A 16,422-nucleotide genomic window follows, 5' to 3' on the forward strand; every position below is an offset into this window, starting at 1 on the left:
TTGGCATGCAGTTTTGTAGACCAATTCATTCTAGTATAATGAAGTGCAAGTTTCAAGCTGCTATAAAATCCCGTTAATTTTTGGCAATTTTTTTTGCTGGCAGTGTTCTCCATAAAAATAATTTTTGTGAGCTTTCTGCAAATGTTTTTATTACCTCCCTTTTATTAGCTCGGGATGTAACTATGTAATATTGATGCGCCTAAAAGATGCAGTGATTTCTATTCTCAAGTTACATACCTGATGACAGTACGAATGGAAATTATAATAGCGAGGTTTTAGTTTCTTAAACTATAATTTTATTTAAAATTGGCTGTCGCTTCACCTGAACATTTGAAAAGAAATTCCAAAGAATCGGCAAAGAATCGGCGAAAAAAGGCCGATGCCGAGCCGATACTCAATTGTGTGCCAATACTAGCCGATGCCGATTAATCGGTCGGACTCTAGCTTGTATGCATGTAAGAATGTAGTGCATATGTACATATGTATGTATGTACACGCGTAAGTATGTGGAGTAATTTGTATGTAATTGGAACTTGTTATGTGAATTCGCAATCGCCGTGTAAATTTTTGTCTCATTAAAACCATTTTCAGCTCTGGGGCGGCGTAAAATTGCAGGTCTCTCCATTTGCCTTATACTTACGTTGGGACCAGTGTTTCCAGGCCATTGAAGTGAGAAATCGTCAGTTTGGCTCCCAAAAATTGTCACTTGCATGTAAAAATCGTCAACATATAAAAAATTTTAATAAACAGAACCAGGAAGCTCGTTTATTTTTTTTTTTCATTTTATTTTAGCTTCTGATTGCTATTCGTAAAAAATAAAACGTTTAATTTTTTTAGGAATTTTCAAAATTCGCACTACTTTTAACAAATATATATTTCATTGCAAATACGTGCAAAGTATGTTCAAAAATTTGTTTATATGCGGAGCACCGTCAACAAAAAATTGTCAATAATCGACAGTAAGGGCCAGCTACCTTAAATTTGCACTTTGCTATACTAAAATTTTAAATTTAATGGTGTTTGTAAGTAATCAGCTATACTTTCAAAAAAAAAAAATAAGCCGAAATGTCGCATCCCAGTCCATATTTGAGTCACTGTATATTCACATAAAATAAAAATCATTGAAATCGGCCCAGTATTTTTAATACTTCTCGGACTAGAGAAAATTCTTTAAATTTTATATACTTAACAGAGGCCGAAATGAAAATTTGCTCCGAGATAAGGCTAGCACTTTCTAATAGATTTTAGGTCGCCCAATTTGTAAAAATGGAAACTTATGTACATGTAATTAAATTTTAATAAAATACGGCAAATAGCGAAATCGGCTAAAAACGGCTAACTTTTTTTGCAAAACGGCTAACAAGTCGGCTGCCGGCTAAATCGAATTTTCTCCGGCTTTTTGCTATCGCAACCGGCTAAATCTAGCCGGAAAACGGCTAAAATGGTAACACTGCTCGCTATAGGACTTCCTATTTTTTTCAATCCTATCTTTTGGCATAATTTAGATGCTTTTGGACAATACTGTTAACTACAAATCCATAAGTTTGAGAATTTTTGAGAACTTATTTTTTCCAGAATTTACATGGAAAAAATTATGTTGTCGCCACGGCGATAAATCGGCGAGTCGCCAATTTGTTGCCCAGACGATGTTGTTACCTATTTCTGATGTTTTGCATGGTGGGTGCAAACAAATCAAAAAATAACAAATTTCGTAGAAAAAGTTGAAGTAGTATTAAACAACAGCAGGTGCATTAAACTTTGTTGGCGATTTTCGATACCCCGGCTTGTGGAAATCGTCAGATTATATACTTCCCGTTATGTTTGAGCTATTTGCTTCATAATAAAAAAACAAAAAAAATTTACCGCGCTCCAGAATGTCAAGGTAACGTTTTTTCTTTGCAAGTTTGCGACCCTTCCAATCCCTTGCGTCACGCTCAAATAGTCAGATTATTGAAATGCACACTTTTTAGCATGTAGTTAACTCACAATTTCTTAATCAGACGCGCTCGAGTAAATCCGCCTATCAATTTTTTTTTGCTATTCTGATCAGCTTCCTTATGTGCGGCTCTACACAGATGGCTTAGATTTGGCAGAGATACTCAACAGGATGCAGGGTATCCCCCATAAGTTAATCTGACGCGCTCGAGTAAATCCCCAAATCCCCTCTCCCCTACTACTATGAAATTGATCGAAACTCAAAACTATGTGAATAAATAAATATATGTAACTACACTTTATGATTTTCCGATCGCTGATCGATATGAAAATATTTACATATACAAAACTTGTTTTACAAGAAAACAATGAAAACTTTACGTACAAAACTACCGAACACAAATGTTCGCAAGTCGGTGAGTGCAGTTCAAAGTGGATTTTTTTGAACGACCTGTTGAACGAAATCAGTTGGAGTGTTTATGCTTTTGAAAGCCATGCCCACAGATTGCAGCAGAGAACTTTTAATTGAACGCGTATTTATGGTTGCAAGTACGCATGTCTTGAGGAATGCTTCTCACTATCGAGCCGACTTTGCTGAGAATGATATTGCAAAATTACAGCTAGATGAGTTGGCTGCAATGACGAAGAGAATATGTAATGGAAAAATATTTAAAAACAAATAATAATAACAAAGAACCCAACATCTTAGATATGGCATGTATGTATGTACATTAGACTGCATCACCTAAAAAAGTCGTGGCTTTTCCGTCGGAATTACAAAATTTATTTGACCGATTTGAAAATACCTCCAACAATGGAGTTTTTATGAATAAAAAATAGTTTCTTAAAGAAGTTTTTGAAAAAGATCCCCTCAGCTGGCAAACCAGTTTAAGCTTAAAAAACCTGCTGCATAAAAATATTAAAAAAAAAAATTTTACGGAAAAACTTGAATAACTGATCCAAAACTATTCCGATTTAGACTTATGGGGTATAAATGGAAATATATTTTCCCACCCTTTTTATTTTTTTGAAAAAAAAAGTATACTCATTCACGTCCCAATTTTTTTATTTTTTTTTTTTAATTCCAACACATCTTAATTCAACTTGGAATGAAGCTCGTCAATCAATACCTTTCTCTTTCATACTTTTAATGAGTTTAAAAGAAATAAAAAGGGAGAGAAAATACCTTTCCAATAATACCACACAAGTCTAAATCGGAATAGTTTTGGTCGAGTTATTCAAGTTTTTTTTATATCAAACTGCGAATAAAGTTAAAAAACAGCATCAAAAATGTCATTATTACGATTCCGTAGCAATTTTTTTTTTTTTAATATTTGTATGCAGATTTTTTAAGCTTTAACTGTTTTATCATCTAAGCGGATTTTTTTTCAATAAATTCTTTAAGAAACTATTTTTATTCATACAAAAAAACACCATTTTTGGAAGTATTTTCAAATCTCCCTTAAAAACTGACCCGCCCTAATATACTTATACGAATGTAGAATAAAAAAATTAATTCCGCTGAATAACTGACTCATGCACGCCAAAGTGAATGCAGAGAAAAAAATAATGAATAAACCGCAGTTACACGTTAGCCATAAGCGGCAGTGGTAAATACCAATAAAGACGCAATGAGAGGAAAACACTTGAAACTCACCCGCGCACACTCAATAACCGAAAGCTGGAGCATAACTACGGCTGCGCGGGCCGGTCAAGGGCGGAGGAGGTTGCCACCTTCGAACGCGATTAGCGGATCGAATTGTAAATTGAAAATGCTGTGAAGTAGTGCCGAGAACTGGCGGCCATTGGAGACTTCATGTCGCTCCATTACGACGCGTAAATCAGCATTTTTTTTTTTTGCCAGCCTATCGCATACTACGTATCGAAAAAAAAAAAAATAACAACTATCAGCTCCTCATATCGAATGTGTATTATTATTACATATTTGCCGAGTCATAGCCAAGTGGGATCAAATAGGTTTTGCCGCCAAAAGAAAATCGCGCATAACCAAAAGTATGCAGCGAACGATCAAAGAGCTGAGAGTGTTTCAAAGTGATCGTACATTGATCGCAGGCAGTGATTGAAGTGATCATCAATCGCAGCAAGCACCAAACTGTCTAACCGGCCACAGCTTAGCAACGAACCAATCAAGGTTATCTACATACCTACATCATACATAGATATAACGGTTATGTATTTGTGAGATAGTGGAATTTAAAAACCTTATAACCCTATCGCCGAACGTAAGCTTCCGGAAATTGTTCGTTGTATAATCGTGTATACGGGGATAAATCTTGTTTGAGGTGGCCTGGTCAGCTTAGCACAGCTAAAGCTAGCAAGCATATAACACTAACAATATATCAAAAGCTAATCCAATTAATCAACATTAGGATTTGAACACGAAAAAAAACGTCAAATACATAGCTGTCACTTGATCGAGCAATCGAGTTGTCGCATTGTGGACCACACTGTATATTTGTTTTAATTGTTGACGGAAAGCAAAGTGTTCTATTGACCACCACATCAATTTAAAGTTTTCATGTCAATTCTTGCCACTTAACTGTGCCACAAATGTGGCAAATGTCAATTGACAAATGCTGTGTGACAGACCTAGGGGCCACCATAGCACACCGCGCTCATACACAGATGCATACATACTGCTAAGTCAACCAAATGTCATAGCTGACGTCAAATGAGTCACAGTGATCTGTTGCAATTGTTGGATTTTTCTTTGCCTAATCGATCATGAAAATAATTCCTTTTGATTGTCGCATGCGCAAGCTTATCGCCATTGATCTGATAGCCAACAAAAACTTTAAAAAAAAAAAAAAAAAATAATAACCAGGAGGTGCTTGCTGTCAAAAATGCTTATCTGAGATTTTTTTTTTTAATAGTTCAAAGCATTTCAGATCTATTGCGGCTAATTAGTATGGACAGCGCTATTTTGGAATTTCGTCTAATTTAAGCTTCGAGCGACTAATAAGAAGTTGAAAAAAAAATTCAACATCTTATGTAAATACTCACTTACATACATACATACATAGGCACGATTGGTGCAGTGCAACCTTGAGAGCTTTGTAGGGAATCCCGTCACGTATCTACATACATATGTATATACTTACATATACATACTTACATACATAGTGAATGCAAAAGGCTCTATCGAAAAGCAAATTCTACAGTGGATGCCCTAACACTAAAAGCAAAAAAAAATGGCACAATGTGGCTGTGTGGGGCGAAAGAGTATTGCCTAGTCGTAACGCTTGATACCTGCTACGTCTTTACGTACGCTAAATGGTCGAAAATCCTGCATAGATTGGGGAAAACCGGTTAGATTAAATAGGATAGGTTATCTTGGCTGTCCTCATCCAGCTCCGGAAAAGGGCACACTTGGACCACCTAATAAAATATAACAAAAGTTAGAAGATGTATCTATGTGTTTTCCTCTATAAGAAAGCCTTGTTATTTTAGTGGGATTGTCTTTTCAATGAAATCAACAAGTATTTAATTTTGCGAATTTTACTAGGTTAAATATCTAAATAAAAGATAAAAATAAAAAAGGAAAAAACAAACCTTTGCTAGCCAGTCCTCGAATCCGGTATCTACAGTTTACAGCTCTAACTGTTCAGCTTTTATTTATCCAACGCTACGTCAGAAGCTGCGAAAAACTATTTCTTAGCACATGCAAATCCTATAGGAAAGGGAAACTTTACCTTACGTTTTTTCAAGAAATTCTAATAAAAATTTGATCCAGCTTTTGCTGAAAGATAAATAAAAGCTCTGTGCATATTTTTAGTGCATAATTTCAAAAATTCCAAATTTTGAGTTGTGTCACTTTTGAAGATCGTGTGCGATATGTGGGTGTTCACACTTGCCTGGTTATCACGTTATCTGGAATTTTTGAATTATGCACTAAAAATGTACACAGAGCCTTTATTTACCTTGCAGCAAAAGCTGGAGTAAATTTGTGTTATAATTTGTTGAAAAAACCTAAGGTGAAGTCCCCCTTGCCAATATGATTAGCATGTGCCACGAAATAGTTTTTCGCATTTTCTGACAAACGTGTAATTTTGAGTTGTGCCCTTTTGAAGACGGTGTGCATTATGTAATTGGGATTGTATAGGGTTGCCAGACGCAAAAAAGTATCAATGATCTATGCGGTTTTTAGCCGCGTAAAACTTGAGCCATGTAACTGCATATGCAAAAATTCTGATTAAAAAGTCCAAAATTTTTTTTTGCAAATTTGTTCCATTGTTTTGGCTAAAGCATGAAAAATATTTTTATAAAATATGACACAAAAATTTGCTACAAAAACCTTGTAAATATTTAAAATAAAATCACAATGCACTCAGTTTTGATCGCCACTGTAACTTTGGTTTGTTCAGATGATATTGAATTTATATTTTCGAATGGGTTTGTTCGAAAACCCATGCTTTAAAACACCGAAGAAGTTACGTGACTTTGTTCAGATATACTACATAAAAAAGGTCTAGCGCATAACGGTATTTTTATTTATTTATTTTTTAACCCAAACAAAATTGACTTTGGTCGATATTCTTAGTTCTCTTAGGGCCGTTTGCACCATGTCTAGTTAATTCTAACTCCCAGTTAAACATCTTTATCGACATTATCGACACCCATCATATAACATGTGATCGATAAAGCAGTTAACGTGCTTAACTGAAGGATGTACCTCCAGTTAGCGTTAACTAGACATGGTGCAAACGGCCCTAAAGGCTCTGTTATGCATACTTGGCATTGCATGCACTGTTATACCATTTTTACGTAGAAATCAAAAACCAACAGACTTCTACGCATGTAATGCTGTGCGTTGGGAACCCGCTTACACGCGAAGCTCATTTAACAGATTCCTTATGTGACAACTCTCAAGCAATGCCAAGTATGCATAACGGAGCCTTTAGGGCCGGTTGTTCAATGTCAGATTATCACTACGTCCCGATTAAACATCATTATCGACGTTTTGGACATCATGCATATAACATGTGATCGATAAAGCAGTCGTTGTATTTAAGCGGAGCTTCTACCTCCGATTTGTGCTAATCAGACATTGAAAAACCGGGCCGGTTAAGCGAGTCAGGTAAGGAATAAAAGTAAGGAAAAATAATGTCACATAAAGGTTTGAAGTCCGAATGTAGGTCAATAATACATAGATACATTTTATTAAAATGCAATGATGCAATCCTTAGATTTTTTCATTGGGCTATAGTTTCTTAATTTTTAACACATAAATTTTAGACTACCCAATTTTCCATAATAATTGGCAGGCATGGATTATGCAAATGGCATTTATTGCTTTAAGTGGTTAAATATTCCAGAAAAAAATTGGTGGATTTTGGTCAAAGGGTTCTTTAGCAAATCGAAATTTACTTCGAAGAAAAGGGTGATTTTCTGAAAACATGTCTTCTTCTTATAGGTTGTGGTTTTCGTACGTTGAGAGAGGACTTTACTTCTGAATTGCATACTCAATCCAAAGTAGCACTTGTTGGCAAGAGTGATTCTGCGTTGGATTTACATGCTGACATTATTATCGGTGTTAATACTGGTTCCCAAGAACATGTCTAAAACACGCAGTTTTTTATCGTATTGTGTTAGATCTGAATCTCATCTCACCTTTTATCTGGCATGCATTCAAAAAGAATGAAGTCATATTGGCCAAAGATATAGCCCAAAAGGTCGATAAAACTCTTCTTTTTAACTTAAATTTTGTACTGAAATTGTTTTTATTTTTTTCGTTTCCATGTTTTCCTTATGTATGTATGTATGTCCTTGAGCGCGGGAGGCTTTTTTAAGTCTCCACAAAATTAGGCTGCTTTCCTGAAGTTATATGCCAAATTCAAAAAAGTCATAACCCCAATATACATACATAGGATGGTCAAAAAAGGTAAAGCCGGAATTTTAAAGCTCTCACTCCCTAGAATTGTTGAGGAAGTTGAGTGCATTAAAATTCGGACTTTACTTTACTTAATGTGTTTAAATGGTGCGAAGTAAATTCTATGTCACTCAACTTGAAAAAGTGTAAATTTATGTGTTTCTCTAGAAGACCGTTTCAATCATATAACTACCGGATTTGTGATCATACTGTTGATCAAGTAACTAATTTCATCGATCTAGGACCCTAAGCTTGAATTCAAGTCTCATGTAAACTCTTGCGTGAATAGAGAGAGCCAAGGGTGTTTTGGCTTTCATTAAACGTTGGGATAAAGAATTCAGAGATCCTTACGTCACTAAAGCTCTCTTCATCTCCTTAGTCAGGCCGATTTTAGAATACGGTTCCGTTGTATGGAACTCTAGATATCAAACGAATTCTGACAGACTTGAGTCGGTACAGAAACAATTCTTATTATTCGCATTAAACAATTTGCCTTGGGATGCGACCTTAAATCTGCCACCGTACAAAAGCAGCTTGAAGCTCATAAATTTCCCATCGCTTCACAGTCGTAGAGAGTTGCTCGCTGGTTTTGTTCATGATTAAGCTCCAGAGCGGGATGGTAACGGGTGGTATTCCTTCAAGACCTTCAAAACATTAAGTATAAGCCCATTACGCTAAGTACTTGTAGAACAAATCTTGAAATGTATGAGACGTTTCGTTGTCTATGCCAAGACTTTAATAAGCATTACGACTATTTTGACACCTCCGACTCTCTTTTTATAATTATGAAAACCTTACTTGAGATTCTAAACAAATAAATAGTAAGTCCTTACATTGCACCTCTAATTTTCAGCTGATGAACTGTATTGCTATTTTAGTTTATAAGGCAAACGTGATCGACTCGCGCCACTGCCCGACTGCGCTTCGGTGTTGATCAATGCGAACTGTTGGTTAATCGATACTGTCCTCTCTCAATAAATGAATCATTAAAATAAACACATAAAATCGGCTGATGAATTTAGTTCTGTAGCTGAACAGTTTTAGATCTCGACACTTAACAAACTCCTGCCTATCGTGACTCGGCGCAAAAATTGAAAATACTGGTTCCGTACGTCATGCGGACTGCGCCCCTCGTGCGGATGGGCGGGAATGGAGGGTAAAAACCGTTGGGATATTAATATTACATTTTGTACAGTGGTACATCGCATGACGCCCCTACAGGCGTCTCTGATCGTGCCTTCACTGGTATCTCGCGCTTCAATTGTACCCCTAATCGTATATGAAGTAGCGCCCTCACTGGCGCTACGTGTCCATAGTTAATCTGCTCCCACAATTTTGATTCCCTCAGTCTAAGAGCTTCTTTTGCGGCTGCAAATGTTACCCCACAAGTGGCTCGCTTCTCACAGCGCCTGTTATACCGTGGCTTTCGAGTCTCTGTACACTCCCAATTATTCTCTGATTGCTGCATTTATCCAGTGATTTCCAAGAGACCAGCACTCCATAGGTTGAAACCAGTCGGATGACTGTGGGGTACATACCGAGAATGAAAAGCGGTGACAGCTCCCAGTTTTTCCGGAAAGCCCTTTCGAAGGTATAGTACGCTGCTAGACCCTTTTAAGCTCTTTCCTCTACGTTGCGCTCTATATAAGTTTGGAGTCAAGGATAATACCCAAGTAAGTATTACGCCTCGGAGAGAAGATTCAGACTATTCCCGTCCAGCTTTGGTAAGGGGAATTCCGAAATTTTTGTTTTCCTTCTGAACAAGACAAATTCGCTTTTAGAAGGATTGACTCCTAAGCCAATTTGTTTTGCCCAGTTGTCAATTCCATTAGCTCATTTATTGTTGGCAAGAATTTGCCAGAAATTAGTATAGCCAATCAGCCATCAGCGTAGGCAACTGCCCTCGTTCTCCTAAATAAAGCTTTCTAACAGTTCATTTAACACCAATATTGACAGCAGGTGTGATAAGACCCCTCCCTGCGGAGTTGTCCTTGTTGTTCTTCTTTGAAATGCGGTAATTTATCAATGTGAAGTTATTGAATTAGAATTAGAAATATTAAAAATCGGGTATGGCATCTTCCGAAAAGTTAGACATTCACGTGGCTTATTGAAACGTGAAACCCGCGGGTATAAACTAATTTATTACGAAGAATAAAAACGAGATTTCTTTAGACGCAGCAGTCTTCGCTTTCTGTGGAATGGGTTGTATTTAGGCTTGCCAACCGCCCTCCTTTAGGGAGAAATCGATTAAGCCGTGAGTGTCTCTACGTTCGTATGTGCACACGATAACTGGAGTAAAAATTTAAATATCTTAACGAAACTTCGTATGTGTTTTTCTTTTCAGCGTAGGACGGATAGTATTGAAAAAGGGCCGAAATTGGAGAATAACGACGCCTACATCTAATATAGCGGAGAGTATAGCCAGCCTACATATGTCCCATATAACGGTCATTTCAAAAAATACATAGATAGGTATGTATGTATGTATATCTCGGTAACCGTTCTGTCAATTTGTACCAAACTCGGTATAATTATTGGACAGAGAAAAGCAAGATATTTGAAGTGTTCGATATCGGATTAAAATTACGCCCACTTTTCATATAACGGTAAATTTCAGTAATGCGGAAACTTTGGTATTCCGAAATTTAAGGACGCTAATTTACGCAAAGTTACGGCCGCTGTTGTGTAGTGGTTAGCAGTGCGCGTTGCCATTCCCCAGGCCATCGAAAAAAAATGGAGAAAAAGTTTTTTTCTAATAGCTGTCGCCTCTCGGCAGGCAATAACAAACCTCTGAGTGTATTTTTGTTGTTAATTTTGGTTAGTTTTTTTATAGTTCATTCTTTACCAACATCCATATAAATACAAGTTTAAATGCAGTGTCACACGATTGTTCATTTGCCGAAATTTGTTGTAAATCGTATTCCGATTATGTGAATACCCAAATATTTTTCTTTATCCCAATTACGAAAAATAATTTGTTGAAAATTTTCAGTAGAAAATTGCTATATTTTACCAAGCTTTTGACTACAAAAAAAAATGTCCCAATATTTTTATTTTGTACCAATAGCCCAATATAAAAATGCACAAATCTGTACAAAATTTTAATTTTCCATTTCACATACCGAGCCCTAGCCGCTAAAATAACGTAAGCGACATTGTTTTCCTTTTTAATGCAGAAATGCACCTAGATGCTCTAGGAATATTTGTGCATCAAAAGGAAAATTTTGAAAAAAAAGTCGCTTAAGTTATTTTGGGGGTTAAGGCTCGATACATTCTCACTTTCAGTCTCAAATAAAAGCAAAATTGAAGCCAACATGCGAAACATGAAAAATAGGCAACAATCGTCAATGGCAACAAATTCGCGACTCACCGATTTATTGCCGTGGTGACAAATCGGCAACATCATTTCTTTCATGTCAATTTTGGAATAAAAAAGTTATCGAAAATTCCCAATCTTATGAATTTCGCGTCAACAGTATTATCCAAAGCGTCTTATTTATACCAAAGACAGGACTGAAAAAATACGAAGCCCTATAGCGAAAGAAAGAATTAATTCCATTTCTAAGTTCCAATTTTGTATACAAAAAGTTAATGAAGTATTAAAAAGAATCAAATTATTCCAAATATCGCCTGAGGCGATAAGGAAACGACTCATTCAGGTAATAACTCGCCCAGGCGAGTTGCTTTCGGTGGACGTTTTAGAGCGACTGGTAATAAGAAATGGACTCGATGGCGATATTATTGGCGATAAATTTGTTCCCGAGGGCGACACGGTTTTTTTATTGCCGGCAACAAAAATTGTTTGGTGGGAATATTTTCATCCAAGGCGCATCCATATTAGACGCACATACATATGTAAATAAAATCCCTTGTATTTTGTTATCGCTTTTTGGTATGTACATCAGGATGTCAAAACGAAAGAAAATGGGAGATAATTTTCGGCATTTCGTTTTGTTGACATACTAAAGTTACGCCATTTCGTCTTGGATGACATTAGGTTTTTTCCCGTATAACGCGGACCGGATCCGATAATTAGAGAATAAGCGAAAAATTTGCGGAAATGCAAAAAACTACATTTCGTGCCCAGAACTTGAGAAATAGCTAAGTTTTTGTGAAAATAACAGATAGAGGATATTGAATATAAGCCCTCGATATAAAGATTGAAAATATATGTAAACACAAAACAGCTGATATGCACATTGACATTTTATCCATTTTTACCCAGAAAAGTCCGAGCTGTTTCGCACAGGAAGAAGAAGACGGGAATAATATCTGGGCTGTTTTGGGCACCCGCGGGATTCCGCGTGGCGTACGGGAAAGAACCTATTCTGCTGTAGAGACAAAAATATCAAATCAGCTGTTCTAGTAACACCACCTTGTATAGATGCACCTTACTTTAATCTATTAATTTTTTGTTTTACTTTTATTTGGCATTTGAGTTGCTCTCAAAATTTTAATTGTATACAGGCCGCTTCTGAACAGAAACTTCCTGGGAGTTTTTTCTTTTTTCCCCTATCCCCTTATCATGAATAAAAATCCCTCAGGATTTTTTTTATTAAATAACGGAGTTGAGCAGTCAAAGTATCAAACAGCTTTATCGAAGTTCGAATTTCCTCCTCCCAAATTTTTTGGGAAAATGCTACTCCCTGGGAGTTAATTATTGGAGGGAGATACAAATTCCCGGAGAACAAACTCCCCGGGAGTATTCAGAATTGGGCTGACAAAGTAGACAAATAATAGACAAAAAATAAATGATAGCCGACGAATTGAGCGAACGGTTTTAATTTTAAATACTAGCTCTGATCCAATACTTTTCGTGAAAAATCCTGTAAAACTGTCAAACAGTAAAATTACTCTCTGAAGTGAGAGTAAAAAGTGAGTAACAACAAAAAGTACGGGAACAAAAGAGCCCTTTCTCCTGTAAAAACGTCAACCAGTGATTGCTTGACACTTTTCATGATTTTACCAGAAAAAAAAAGTTCGGGTAAAATCTTGCAACTTCATTCTGTACACAACTCTCCAAAAGTCGCTCTCATTTACAGGATTTTGGAGAATTTTGGAGTACGGGAACATTTTTCCTGCAACTTCCTGCAAGTTCGTGTAGTTCATGGAGTACGGGATCAGAGGTAATAATAGAATGGCGCTTACACATATGTTAGTGTTTGGCCGAGCTTCTCCTCCGAGTTGTGGCGTGCGCCTTGATGTTGTCACACAAAGCGGAGGGACCTACAGTTTTACGCCGACTCCGAACGGCGGTTGTATTTTTATGAGAAGCTGTTTTTCATGGCAGAAATACACTCGGAGGTTTGCCATTGCCTGCCAAGGGACGACCGCTGTTAAGAAAAAACCTTTTTCTATATTTTTTGCGATGTTACTTGACCAGGGCTGGAACCCAGGTGCTGATGAGTGAAAGCGCGCACTGCTTACCACTACACCACAGCGGCCGACAATTTACCGTTACTCAGCTTAAAAAAAGGGTGCATCCACTTAATCACGTATATCGTACGAACGAATTGAACAATCGTAATACGAAACACTGCAAATGAAAGCCAATGAAATCGTCCATAAACCATACATACATCATTTTTCGATAGGCCTGATAGTTTCTGAGAAATTAATTAACGAAAAAAATAGGGATCGCCCTTTTCGATTTTTCGTAATATCTTCGCCATTCGCAGTCGGATCATAAAGTATGATATATCGATGTCTTTTTTTTTTGTTAGTTTCTTACTGTTTGTGCGCGAAGCGAGCAATAACAAGGCAACATTTTTAAGTAGGAAGCAAAACGCCATTAGTGGTGTACGGCGAACTCTTTTTGTTTCCTTGTAAGGTTCCAGAGCACACCCACTATTCCATCTGAATTTTAGCGTTAAATTACAATGGACAATAATTTTTTTAAGTTTATGTGTTTTTTTTTTTAGTTTTAAAATATTTATTTTTTTCCTGTGTTTTGTGTGTCATATAACATAATTTTTGTTTGCTTTGCGGCATAAATTTTTTGTTTGTGAATTATTATTAATATTAATTACTATTATTATATTAGTAAAAAAACTCGCTTGAATAATGCTTTTTCCAGATCAATTTTTACGACGTAATTATATATATATATATCTTTTTAGGTAATAAAAATTAAAACAAAATCTACTTAGTTGCTCGAATCTGTAATAATATATATATATATATATATATATTTATGTATGCATGTATACATAAGTGTAAAAAATCGATGTACACACTTATAGTATAATTTACATGTTACTGTTTTCAACGCTTATGATTTTTAGTCATTAAATTTATTATCTTTTTTTATTTTAAATTTAAATTTTTGTTTTGATGTATATAAAATAATTACTCAAGCAGGATGCTGTGATATATACATTATATGGTACAACTCAGAAAGGCCTAAAGCTTTTGCTGCTTTGAAGCTTCGAAAAGTGAGAATTTGAGAGAGAGCAGTACCACCAAAACATACACGCTACTTGCTTGTGTATTTAGTATCTATTTATATTTGTATGTATGTACATAAGTATATTATTTGCGTTGTTTTTAAAAAAATAAATTAATCTCAATTTGTAAGTGCGCATAATTTGTCACTCGGCCTCGCATGGGCTGCAAATTTTTTACAAAAATTTTTCTTTTATAATTTTTTTTTTGCATTTTAGAATTTTTCGTTTCAATATTTTTAATGCTATACATACTTAAAGAGTGAGGAGTGAAAGTATTAAAAAAACTACCTAAATTGTTCTTGCAATAGCGAATACTTAATTTTTTTTTTTGTTTCTTTTGATTATCAAATATCAATTTTTTAAAGACTTCATATGCCTAAGGTGAAGTCCTGCTTACACTAGTACTTGTTGTGTTTTTATGCAGAAATGCATACTGCGATGTGCTGTATTAATATTTTTTTTTTTTAATTTAGATAAATTCAGCTTTAATGTATTCGAATATAAAAGTAGATCACGCCTTATTTAAAAAAAGTTATACGAGTTTTTAAGTATATGTATTTATATAGTATTTTGCTTCTTTTTTTTTTAGAATACAATTCGAAATGCACTACAACTATGTTCTATAAATTCTTTTTCATCGCCAAAATTGGAGTTTTTCATTGCAAACTTTAAAATTCCAAAGTGAATTTTCTTTTTATTTTTTTATTAGCCCAACATTAGATGCGGCGTGCCATCTAAACTAATAACACTTTTCCTATCAAAGCTCAAAACTCGAAGCGCATCATTGTTGTGCTACCTACTGACTGCGCCGCAAAATATGCCGCAATAACTTTAAATATGTATTTAAAAATACATATTTTTTAAAAACTAATTTTTGTAGCACATTTCTGGGCACAGTAGCTAGCGCCAGTGATGCGCAGAGTTTAGCAACTCCGTTGGAATAGGGATGTACAAGCGGTAAATTTAATTTGAAAAATTCGAGTTGAATGTATAAAAATATTTAATTTTTTTACCAAATTGAATTATTTTCTACTTTTTCCTCTATGCTACTACTTTATAGCAAAGCAACGATTGTATTAGGTTGTTCCTTAGAAAATAAACAACATGGAGCACCCCAGGAAAATTTTAAAATAAAAAAACAATTTGAGGTCGCTACCAGGGTTTGAAAATATTTAATATTTTAAAGTCGCAAAAATTTTACAAACTTTCGACTCTAACCAGCTATAACTCTGAGAATTTATGAATTTATAGGAATAAGTTTCAATACTATGTGAAACTTATCAGATTTCAAGTAAAAAATTTTTAGAATTTTTGCGATTTATAAAAGTTTTAATTTTTTCAAACCCTGCTAGAGATTTCTTGAAATTATTTTAAAATTTGCAAATTTTCGTGCATGTCTTTATTTTTTACGTAGAACAAAATAAAGGGTTGCCCCATACAAAATTTAGATGTTTATATTTTTAAGGACCACCCTAGTACAGCATGTGTTTTTTTATGTACATAAAAAGAAGTCCTTCGTTAAAAATCACACAAAATCCACTGAGTTGCAAAGCAAAAATTTCTGAACTCAATTGTATACGTGCTCTATGTCTATAAATATACCGCGTGCTTGTTATATTAGCTCAAAAAGTACAATAAAAAATCTGCACCCACTCAGTACGGCTCGGATTTAGATTTCGATTTCACATGCAAACTTTGACCTGCGTTTAACCCTATACAACAACAGAAACAAATTAAACAAAAAACCCTCTAAGCTGATGTATGATTGATTCTCTGCTTTTCTCCCAAAAGAAAAAAGGGCAGAAACAAAAAAAATTACATAATTACATATAGTATGTAGTATATAATATGTATCGTTCAACGACATTTAAGTTACAAAATGTTCACAATAAATTCGCTATTTTTGAGCGTTTCTCGCGTTTTTTTCGCAAGAGAATTATATAAGTAAATGAGCGCAAAAAAAATTCAAAGAAAGGATAGGGGAGTTCGCAGAAAAGTGCGAAGGGGATGCCATGTGTTTTTTACACTTTATTAAGTATTATATACCACATAAGTATTTACATACCTATGCATGTGTATGTATGTATATTGAAAGCGTTGCTTAAGTTTCCCCGTAAAGCAATTGTTTTTTGTTTTGTTTTTAAATACTCG

The sequence above is a fragment of the Rhagoletis pomonella genome, unplaced genomic scaffold (genome assembly GCF_013731165.1).
Source record: "Rhagoletis pomonella isolate Grant_MI unplaced genomic scaffold, Rhpom_1.0 Rhpom_scaffold_00003, whole genome shotgun sequence".
Lineage (NCBI taxonomy): Eukaryota > Metazoa > Arthropoda > Insecta > Diptera > Tephritidae > Rhagoletis > Rhagoletis pomonella.